The sequence below is a fragment of the Lindgomyces ingoldianus genome (genome assembly GCF_010093535.1).
Source record: "Lindgomyces ingoldianus strain ATCC 200398 unplaced genomic scaffold BDR25scaffold_8, whole genome shotgun sequence".
In the NCBI taxonomy this organism is placed as follows: domain Eukaryota; kingdom Fungi; phylum Ascomycota; class Dothideomycetes; order Pleosporales; family Lindgomycetaceae; genus Lindgomyces; species Lindgomyces ingoldianus.
In genome coordinates this window covers 1,667,526-1,678,687 of record NW_022985169.1, presented here as the reverse complement: position 1 = coordinate 1,678,687, position 11,162 = coordinate 1,667,526, and positions in this window count along the sequence as shown.

The following is an 11,162-nucleotide window of genomic DNA, read 5'->3' as shown; positions in this document are numbered from 1 at the left end:
AGGCCCCCCTTACAAAAAGAAACTCTAGACTAAATGCAAAAACACTCTAGACTGCGCTTTCTACTATTTTTAATAAAAAGCTAACTAACAGAACAACTAACTTCTATACTACTATAGAGTAAAAAGCATTAATTGCCTAGTAAAAAACTGCATAGTTAAAGACTACTAAGAATTTAAAGTTATTACTAACTAAGTAAGTAAGTAAATATACTACATCTTAAGCATTAAAGAAGACAATATTAGCATAAATTATAATAAAGTCTACTATAACATAAAAGTTCTAATTGCAGTAGGATAAGAACCTAGAAAAAGCCTAACAGCTAAGATTACCCTAAGACGCAAAGCCTGTAAATAGGAAAGCCTTGCGCTAATAGATAGCAGATGCACGTTTACAGTAATTAACTCTACCTAGGTTAACTAAAACAAGATTCTCTTCTAAATTAAAAAGCAACTCTTTTAAGTATCCCTAGCTAACGCATTCTTAATTAAATTTAGTAGAGGAAAAATTTAACTTAAAACTAAAAAATTAATTATAAAAGCTAAAGAAACAGACAACTAGATATTATTTAGCATACTACTACTTAGAGGGAAGTATTAGGTTATATTAGGATATAACTAGCTCTACAAACATAACCCTAACATTAACTAGTAAACAATAACAATATAACCTAAGTTTAGGCGTACGCAAACTACTTAGGCCTAACAAGGACTAGACTACCCTTAAAAAAGAACAAAACTGTAGAAGTTCCCCTGCTAAGAACTTAAAGCACGCGCTGTCTATATAATAAAGAAGGAACTAGAAGAAATTTCCTTTAAAAAGTTTAAGAAAAAAAGAGATTTAGACTAAGTGAAAATCTACTAAATTGCATAAAAACCTAAGAAAGAACTCTTAAAAAAGTATTATAGCTATAAAGACATGTTTATAACTCCTAAGAACCTAGAAGAACTACCTCTATATTAACCCTAGAATCACGCAATTAACTTTAAACCTAACCCCTAGCTAAAGACATATAAGCTGCGCCCTCTTACAGCAGCTTAGAAAGAAGCACTACAAGAATACATAAATTGCATGCTAGTAAGAGGCTATATCTAAGAAAGCAAGAGCCCTATAGCATTAGCAGTAGTCTTTGTAAGAAAGAAAAATAAGAAGGTTAGAGTCTACTAAGACTATTAAACCCTTAATAAAAATACTATAAAAGATTAGTTCTCTCTCTTTATTATCTAGGACATTATAAACTAGTTAAAAGAAACTACACACTTTATAAAATTTAATGTCTAAGACAGATTTAATAAAATAAAAATAAAGAAAAGACATAAATAAATAACAGCTTTTAAAACTCTATAGGCTCTTTATAAGCTTTTTATTATGCTATTTAGGCTTACTAACGCCCTTGCAACTTTTTAAAGAGTAATTAACATAGCACTTAACCTATACCTAGACATTTTTATCCTAGTATATTTAGATAACATCTTTATATACACTAAGAAAGATAAACTAGACTACGTAGTAAAAGTACAACTAGTGCTAGACAAACTCTAAAAGTACAGACTTTATTTATAGCTAGAAAAATGTAAATTTAATGTATAAATAACTAACTACCTTAGATTTATTATTAATAGAAAAGAAATAAAAATAGACCTTACTAAAGTAGATAAGGTACTTAAATAGCTAACACTAGAAACTGTTATAGAAATTAAGGGATTTTTAGGTCTTACTAGCTATGTACAAAGAATAATTAAAGACTACTTAAAAATTGCGCTACCCCTTATAGATACTACTTTAAAAGAAAGATCTACTTAGAAATTCCTATAGACAACAGAAATAAAAAATGCCTTTTAAGAATTAAAACAAATTATAACAAGCTACTCTGTCCTTAGAATGTACAACTCTACACTAGAAATAAAAGTGCACACTAATGCTTCCTTAAAAGCAGAAAGAGTAGCACTCTCTTAAAAATAAGAAAACAGTTAATAGCACCTAGTAGCCTACTACTTAGTAAAATTTGCACTATTAAAACAAAAGTATACTATCTCTAATAAAGAGCTAAAAGCTATAGTTAACATATGCAGAAACTAGAAAGTTAAACTCTAAGGTCTTGGTTAATAATTTATAATTCTTAACGTACTTCACAGGCGAGTTGCTCACACACCTGAGTCGCTTACTTTTGCTAAGACCCTACTAAACTATCTTTCCTACACTAATGCATTCCCCACAACACTACTTAGACGCGCTAAAAGAACGTTAGATACAGCTTACGCTCTAAGCTTTTAAATAAGACATAAAACTCTTAAAGAAACATGCTGCAGCTATGTGCAGAGTCTTATAAAAGACAATAAATAACTATAGCACTAGATAACCTTTACAAGCTAATTCTACAGCTAAATTATAAAGGCTAGGCAATAAAAAGAAGCAGGTAATTATTAAGACTATACTTAAGCTATATGCGTAAGGAATTTCCCCTTAGATAGCATTTATAGCTAATATAGCTAATTCTTTGCGCGCTAAGCGTAATCTAGGCTATGTTTGCATAAACTAGCCTAGTACATTTGTAAAGCGTTATTTAGAGCTTAAAGTAATGTTTAAGCAGAAGTATAACTATAAGAGAGCCCTTTATAAGAGTCCTAGGGTAATTTAGGGCAGGTTTAGCCTTGTAGAGAATATTAAAGCTAAGTATAGCATCTAGGATAATAACATGTACAACTTTAGCAAGACAGGCTTTATAATTAGCTAAATATCTCTTAACTATACTTACGCTTAAAACTTTACTTTAGGCTCTAAATAACGCTTTATAAACGTACTAGGCTAGTTTATGCAAACATAGCCTAGATTACGCTTAGCGCGCAAAGAATTAGCTATATTTTCTATAAATGCTATCTAAGAGGAAATTCCTTGCGTATAGCTTAAGTATAGTTTTAACAATCACCTGCTTCTTTTTATTACCTAGCCTCTATAATTTAGCTGTAGAATTAGCTTGTAAAGGTTATCTAGCGCTATAGTTATTTATTATCTTTTATAAAACTCTACACATAGCTGCAGCATATTTCTTTAAGAGTTTTATGTTTTGTTTAAAAGCTTAGAGCGTAAGCTATATCTAACATTCTTTTAGCACGTCTAAGTAGTGTTGTGGGGAATGCATTAGTGTAGAAAGAGTAGTTTAGTGGGGTCTTAGCAAAAGTAAGCAACTTAGGTGTGTAAGCAACTCGCCTGTGAAGTACGTTACTAACTATGTAAACCTTATTACTTTTTTTACTATAAAGAAACTTTTACCTATGCATGTATAATAGGCTATAGAGCTAGCATAGTTTAACTTTATTATTAAGCATGTTGCAGGAAGCAGCAACTAACAAGTAGACACTCTTAGCTAGCGCTCTAACTACTTTAAGAAAAATAAGAAGAATTCTAAGAAATTTATAATTTTTAAAGAAACTCTAGAAGGCCTAGTTTATAAAGGACTAAATTAAGAAAAACTACTATGCTCTTTTATAATAGTTAAATAAGAATAAAAGAACTTAATAAAGGAATATTATAAAGCTTCTATGTTTAGGCACCTAGGAATTAGATTGCTACAAAAAAATTAAAGATGCTATACTTTAGAAAGTGCCCTAATTAAAAAATCTATGCACTAAAGTCTTATAAGAATGTAACATCTGCAATAAAAACAACTTATAATAACATAAACCCTACAGACTACTCTAACTAATTACAGCGCTAAGTTAACTATAGACTATAATAACTATAGATTTTATTACTAGACTGCCACTATTATAAGAACCTAGTATAGAAAGACTCTATAACATAATTATATAAGTTATTAATAAAACTACTAAATTTGTTTACTTATAGCTATTAGAAAAAAGCATTACAGCTAAGAAATTTATATTTAAACTAGAAAAAAATGTCTTAGCTACTTATAGTTACTTTAAAGTTATTATCTCTAACTATAATAAGTTATTTATAAGTAAGTACTAGGTAGCTGTAGTTAAGCACCTAGGAATTAATTATAAGCTCTCTACAGCCTACTACCTGCAAATAAATAGATAAATAGAAAAAGTAAATATAAAAGTAGAAAAATATCTGTGTAAATACATGTTATATCAATAAAATAACTAGGCAGAATAGCTGCTAATAGCATAATTTGCTATTAACACTACAAAATTAGCTATAACTAAAGAAACCCTATATAAAGCTAATTTTAGGTACTTCTTGTAGTATAAACTATATTCTACCTAGCTAATAAACCCCTTAGAGGCTATAAACTAGACAACTAAGCTTTTAGAACTACATTAGAAATTAACTAGAGAGGAATAGTTAGCTTAGAAAGCTATAGAAAAAGTAGTAAACTAAAAAAGGCAACTAGCACTAGAAATACACCCTAATAACTATATATATTTAGATATAAAAATTTTTAAAACACTAAGGCCCTTTAGGAAGCTTACTAAAAAGTGTATAAAACTCTATAGAGTTATACAAACACGCCCTAGCATTTGTAAACTTAAGCTACTTAAGAAAATGTAAATACAGTCTTAGTTCTATGTCTCTAAGCTTAAATTTGCGCCTAAGATTATTCTACTAGCAACTACTAGATAAAAGGAAGAAGAAAAAGAGTATAAAGTAGAATAAATCCTAGACTATTAAAGAAATAAGTACTTAATTAAATAGAAAAAATAGCTTACTAGTAAAAGCACTTAGAAGCCTATTAAGAGCCTGTTAAATGCCCCTCTAGTCCTCTATAAATACTTAGAGTCCCTTCTAAATAAAACTACTCTAGAGAAAGCTCTTTAGTCTAGAAAACATTATTATTAGTTAAAACTGCAGCAGCATTAGCTAGCTGTAATGTAGAAGGTCTATAACCCTTTAACATAGGCTAAGAAAAAAAAGACCTATAGCCTTTGCCTTAAACGCTTTAAGCTTATCTAGAGATAAGAGGTCTTCTTCTAGATACTTTACTCTTTAACTCTCTAACACCTTTAACTGTTTACAGGCCCTCTTTTAATAAAAAATAATTAACTAAAAATGTTTTAGCAACTTCTTTTTTATTTACACCTCCTCTTTCTTTTTGCGCATTTTATCCCTCTAAATTACATCTAGTTCTGCTAACAGCTTTTTGCGCTCCTGCTTTAAATAATTCTAAGCTGCGTTAGACATAAAAATGTTATAATAACCCTCTTTTTACACACACTCTACACACTTATCTAATAATAAGGACATTATGTAAGAGGAACTGCTTAAGTAACAGGCACTATAAGGACACATCTTAGTATAGTAAAGAGGATTAAGACAGGCAACAGTGTAAAGACAACGCGCAGTAGTAGAGAAATAAGAAGCCTAATAAGGTATAGTTAGAAAAATTAGACATTTAGTAAAGTTTTAAGAATAAGCATGCACTAGCTAAAAAAAAAAACTAGCGCTTACAGCAGAAACACTGTAACAGCAAGGATGCTAACTAGAAGGGAAGCCTACATGTTACAGCTAACAAACAGACTATAATAACCTAATTAGCTGTCCTACACAGCCTAAGTAATGTTAGATAGAAGACGCTTAGCCCTATATTAAACAAATTATGTAACAGGATAGATAAGGAATAGCTTTAGCTTTTAGATAAAAGCCTAACAGAATGCACTATCTAATAAGACTGTAGGCCTTGCAGGCTTGCAGGCTATGCAGGCTATGCAGACAGCAAGCATGCAAACCCTATGTATATAGCTCTAATTACAGCTATAGTTAGAAAGGCTGTAATTACTATTTAGTCTTTATCTACTTAATAGACTAAGAGGCATTAAAACCTTTATAAAGAGGACATTACTGCCTTGTATATCTTGCACTATATATACCTCTTTTCCTATTCTTTTAGATTAGGTTTGCTAGCTCCCTATACAGCTGCTAGGCTAAACCACAACCTGCCTTCTTAACTCCGCCTAACCCACACTCTGCTCGACGGACTGTACACCTGATCTAGCTAAGTCCTCCCCCTCTAACATTAACACACCATAGGCTGTAGTGCTCTCAAAAAACACTATTTTATTAGAGCAAGGATTGTAACAAGGTTTAGCCTTATAGAGAATATTAAAGCTAAGTATAGCATCTAAGATAATAACACATATAACTTTAGCAAGATAAGCTTTATTATAGGCTAAATATCTATTAACTATACTTACGCTTAAAACTTTACTTTAAGCTTTAAATAACACTTTATAAACGTACTAGGCTAGTTTATGCTAACATAGCCTAGATTATGCTTGGCGCGCAAAGAATTAGCTATAAATGCTATCTAAGAGGAAAATCCTTGCGCATATAGCTTAAGTATAGTCTTAATAATCACCTGCTCCTTCTTATTGCCTAGCTTTTATAAGTTAGCTATAGAATTAGCTTGTAAAGGTTATCTAGCGCTGTAGTTATTTATTATCTTTTAAAGGACTCTGTACATAGCTGCAGCATGTTTCTTTAAGAGTTTTATGTCTTATTTAAAAGCTTAGAGCGTAAGCTGTATCTAATGTTCTTTTAGCGCGTCTAAGTAGTGTTATTAGGAATACATTAGTGTAGAAAGAGTAGTTTAGTAGGGTCTTAGTAAAAGTAAGCAACTTAGGTGTGTAAGCAACTTGCCTGTGAAGTACGTTATTAAAGTTATTTTATGTATTAACCTTGTCCTTAAATAAATGCGTAGAGTGTGTAAAAAAGAATAATTAGTGTAATACTTTTACTTCTAACACTATATAAGACTAGTTAAAGAGGGAGAGAGAGAAGCTTCTGTAATCTGCTAAAGCAGTAAAGGCTTATAAGCAGAAGCTTAACAAGGAACAGGCTTATTATTTCTAAAAGTTAGCAAAGGTAAAGGCTAAAGAGTGTTTTAAATAGGATTATATCTAAAGATTACTAGGTTTATTAAAGGCTTGCTGCATAAAGTATTTAGAGAGGGACCTCTTCTCTTTAGACAAGATAAAAGCCCTTAAGGCAGAAGCTAAAAGGCGCTTACTTTCTTAGCCCTCTTTATTAAAAACTTGTCTGTAAAGGCTGCTGCTATCTAATAATAACATAGCTATTCTTTTTAAGATAGGTGCTTTATTGCCTAGCTAGTTTCTCTTAGAGGAGCTTAAAGGTACTTCTGTACTAACTACTGCGCGTTTCTTAGGTTCTTAGCTAGTTTCTAAGTATTTTTACTAGTAAGCTATTCTTTCTATTTTACTAGAAACTCTTTTTTATTTTTTTAGTTACTAATAATTTATTCTACTTTATATTTTATTTCTATGTCTTTCTATTTTTGCATAGATAAAGGAATTTTTTTAAATGCTTTTTCTAGTTTTAAGACATAAAACTATAGGTGTATTTTTATGTGTAAAGAAAGCTTTAGCTTATAGTTATTTTATTAAGTTTATAAAACTTTATAAAGTCTTATCTTTCTTTCTACTAGCTTCCTAGAGGGTTATAGTATCTTAAAGTTCTTTGTTTTAAAGTAAATATAATCTCTAAGGCAGATTTCTAGTCTAGGTTGCTGTGTTTTATTTGCATATTATTCTATTATCTTCTAACTAGATTTAGCTTTAACTACTAATCTTTTATGTATACTTTATAAGTTTAATAGCTAGTTAATTAATTCTAGTAAATCTATAGACTAGTTTCTATACAGCGTAAAATAAGAATTATAGCTAAAATTAGCTTTATACAGTGTTTCTTTTATTATAGCTAATTCTACTATGTTAATAGCTAACTGTGCTATTAAAAGCTACTCTGCCTAGTTATTTTAACTATAGGAAACATATTTCTTTAAGTATTTTTTTACTTTAGTGTTTACTTGCTTAGTCTGTTTATCTATCTATAGGTAGTATACTATAGATAACTTATTTGTTATACTAAAGTGTCTTATAGCTACTTTCTAAAAGTTACTAGTAAATAGCTTATCTTTATTAGAGATAATAGTCTTAAAACATCTATGTACTAACACTATATTACATTTAAGTTTATATACAAATTCTTTAGCTATAATAGTTTTTTCTAATAGCTATGTATATAGGTACTTTGTAGTTTTATTAAAAGCTACTATTATTATGTTGCATATTCTCTCTATTCCTAGTTCCTTTAATAAGGGAAGTTCTATTATAAAGTTTATAATAATTATTTCTATAGCTACTTTAAAGCTTTAATTAGTTAAAGGCATTTATATGTTTTATGCCTCTAGAGGTTATTTCTATTGCATGTGTTACATTTCTTAAGTATTTCTATACACAGTTGCTTTATCTTAGGTATGTGTTAAAAAATAGCAGCTCTTAGCTTCCTATTCCTTTCCTTTTTTAATATTTATAATGTATCCTTAGATCTAAGTCTTTTCTTTATATTCTTTAAGAATTATAAGGTTCTGCAACACTTAATTAAGGCTACTAAAATTTTTAATAACTACCTTTTAATACACTTTAAAGTAGTTTTTTAAAGAGTGGTTTTCTTTGCATTACTAGTAGAGTCTATTGTCTAATCTTTCTAATATTTTCTTATCTAGAAGGCTGTATTTAGCAGTAATAGCTTTTATTATTATAGTAGTATCTTTATTCTCCCTCTTCTAGAAGTCTAGGCAATTTTAGTAAAAATGTCCTACTTTTTTATAGTTTAGGTAGGCCTTATTTTCTAGCTACTTTTATTACTTCCTAGTTAAAAGCAGCCTATTATGTCTAGAGGCTTAGCTTTTCTTTAAAAGAGGGCTTTATATATATTTTATGTAACTAAGGTCTATTAGTTTTTTATTATAATAAAGAGCTTCTTTTTTCTTAGGAACAAACTTAGGTTTCTAGAGAGCTCCTCTGCGCTGTTTCTCTCTCTTGCGTTCTCTATGCCTATTATTATAAAGTATTACTTTTATAATAAAATCTTTCGCAAGCTGCAATCTCGATTCTGCTTGCTCAAGCAGTTTGATGGCGATTGATTTAGCCTGCAAGAGTTTAGTCAGCAGGAATGCTGACATGGTAAGTATCGTGACCTAGAGGTGTCTACTGGTGAGGGGTGACTCACATTTTACAGAGCCTCGCTGCGGGATGTAATCTCTTGGTGTATCCGGACAATATCCATACGCTTTCGAATTTGGGTCTCTTATCACCTAATAGCTAGTCATATCCCTTTGACAACCGTGCAAATGGTTATGCACGTGGTGATGGCTTCGGCGTTCTAGTACTGAAGCGACTCAGCGACGCCATTGCCAACAATGACATCAAAGTAGTTAGCTTTCTATTATGCATAAATTTATCTTTTATTATGTCTTTTAACCTATTATAGAACATTTAGCAGAGGGCTTTCTAGTCTGTCTATCTATAGATAGCTAGTTGCTCTCTAAAGCGTACAGCATAGTACTATGCTATACCTTTTTCTTGTTTTAAAGCATCTAGTTTGTTAGCTGCAATTTTTTATTTATTTAATGTTTTATAAATAGTTAATAGGGCTTCTTTAAAGGCTTCTACACTACTAAATATTTTCTTAGTTTTAAGATTTAGTATCGTGCTATTTACTCTAAAATTTATCTAGTTATCTATGTGTAGTTAGAACTAAATTATAAAAAGTCCTTCTAAATATAATCCTATCTAGGATATTATTTCTATATTAGTTTAGAATGCTCCTCTGTTGTATTACATATAGAGGTAGCATCTAGTAAAAAAGAGGCCGAGGTTCTTAGGCAATCTTTTAAAAGGCTTTAAAAGGGCTAGTTACAAAGTCTTCTTAGCTGCAATGCTTACTTTTTTAGTTAAGATATTTTAAAGCTTAGCTAGCTTTACTTATAGCGTGTGTATCTAGTTTGCAGAGCTTATAACTGTTTAAAGATTTATTTAAGTAAGTTAGTTATAAAATTCTACTATTTTTTAGTGTAAGTTTTTTACTTCTTTATAAAGACTAATAAGTTTGTTAATCTTATTACTAATCTACTAGAGTTTCTTAATGTTATTCTAGATACTATTAATCTGTTCTGCTAGGACTCTTTTATTAGCTGTTAAAACTTCTAATAATCCTAATAAGGCTACATAGGCTATGTTAGAATTAAGGTTATGTTAAGTAGTTATACTTTTTAAGAGGTGCAGTGTTTAATATTACAATCCTTGCTTTAGAAAGCACTTAAGTTAATGTTATTCCTTAGGGTTAAAACAGAGAGAAGGGGCTAACAGTAGAGTGTGCAGTCCCACATAATAGCTATTAGGCTAATAGAGTGGGGGTAGCGTGACTAGATTATAGTTTGTCCCTATAGCAGCAGTGTAGTAGCTAGGTTAAACAGTCTTGTTAGACAGAATTAGAGGTATATATAGTGTAAGATATACAAATAGTATTGCAGCTTTTTAGAAAGATAGAATGCTACTTAGTCTATGTAAAAAATAAACTAAATGTTAAACACACCTTTTAAAAAGTTATTTAAGGTCTAAACTATATACATGTCTAGAGGTGCTAAGAACAAGTTAGGCAAGTTTAGTAAGTTTATAGCAATAGACTTGCTAGGCTTGTTAGGCTTGTCTAATTTATAGCCTGTCTTTTTATTAGATGATGCATTCTTCTATAACTGCGGGCAGCTGCGCTGCCTCTGCATCTTCTAATTGGTTTGTAAGCGAGCCCTGCCCCAACCTAGCTAGATTGTGGAGCACTCTTGGTGGAGTTACGTTGGTCCAACTATAGACTGTAACAGAACTTTACTTACACTCTTTTTTTACTAGTAGTGTTAGTAAGGAGGAGTGCTATTTTTAAGTAATCTTTTATTATTTGTTGCACATAGCCTGTTAGGCTAAGGAACGCTTTAACCTTCTTTGTACACGTAGGCTCTAGCTACTTCTTTATTTTCTAGACTTTCACTAGATCTATTTTAACTTTCTTACTCTTAATTATAACGCTAAGGTACTTAGTTTTAACTATGGCTGCTGTTTACTATAGCTGCTGTTTACTATAGTAATAGTAATTACTATGCAACATTTTAGCTCTAGTAATAGTAATTACAATTACTAAAATTTATAATAAAAGTATAACTATAGTATAACTGTAAGGCCGAGATGGCGCTTACGTGCGACAGGTATATATACTATTCTGTACGCAATAATTAACTGTTGGTTGATTATTCGCACCTTTTTAGTTGTATTGGCGTAGTGGTACAGAGCTCCGTCCTTACATAATAATCAACCAACAGCGGGGTACGGTCGGTGTTCGACCCCCACCT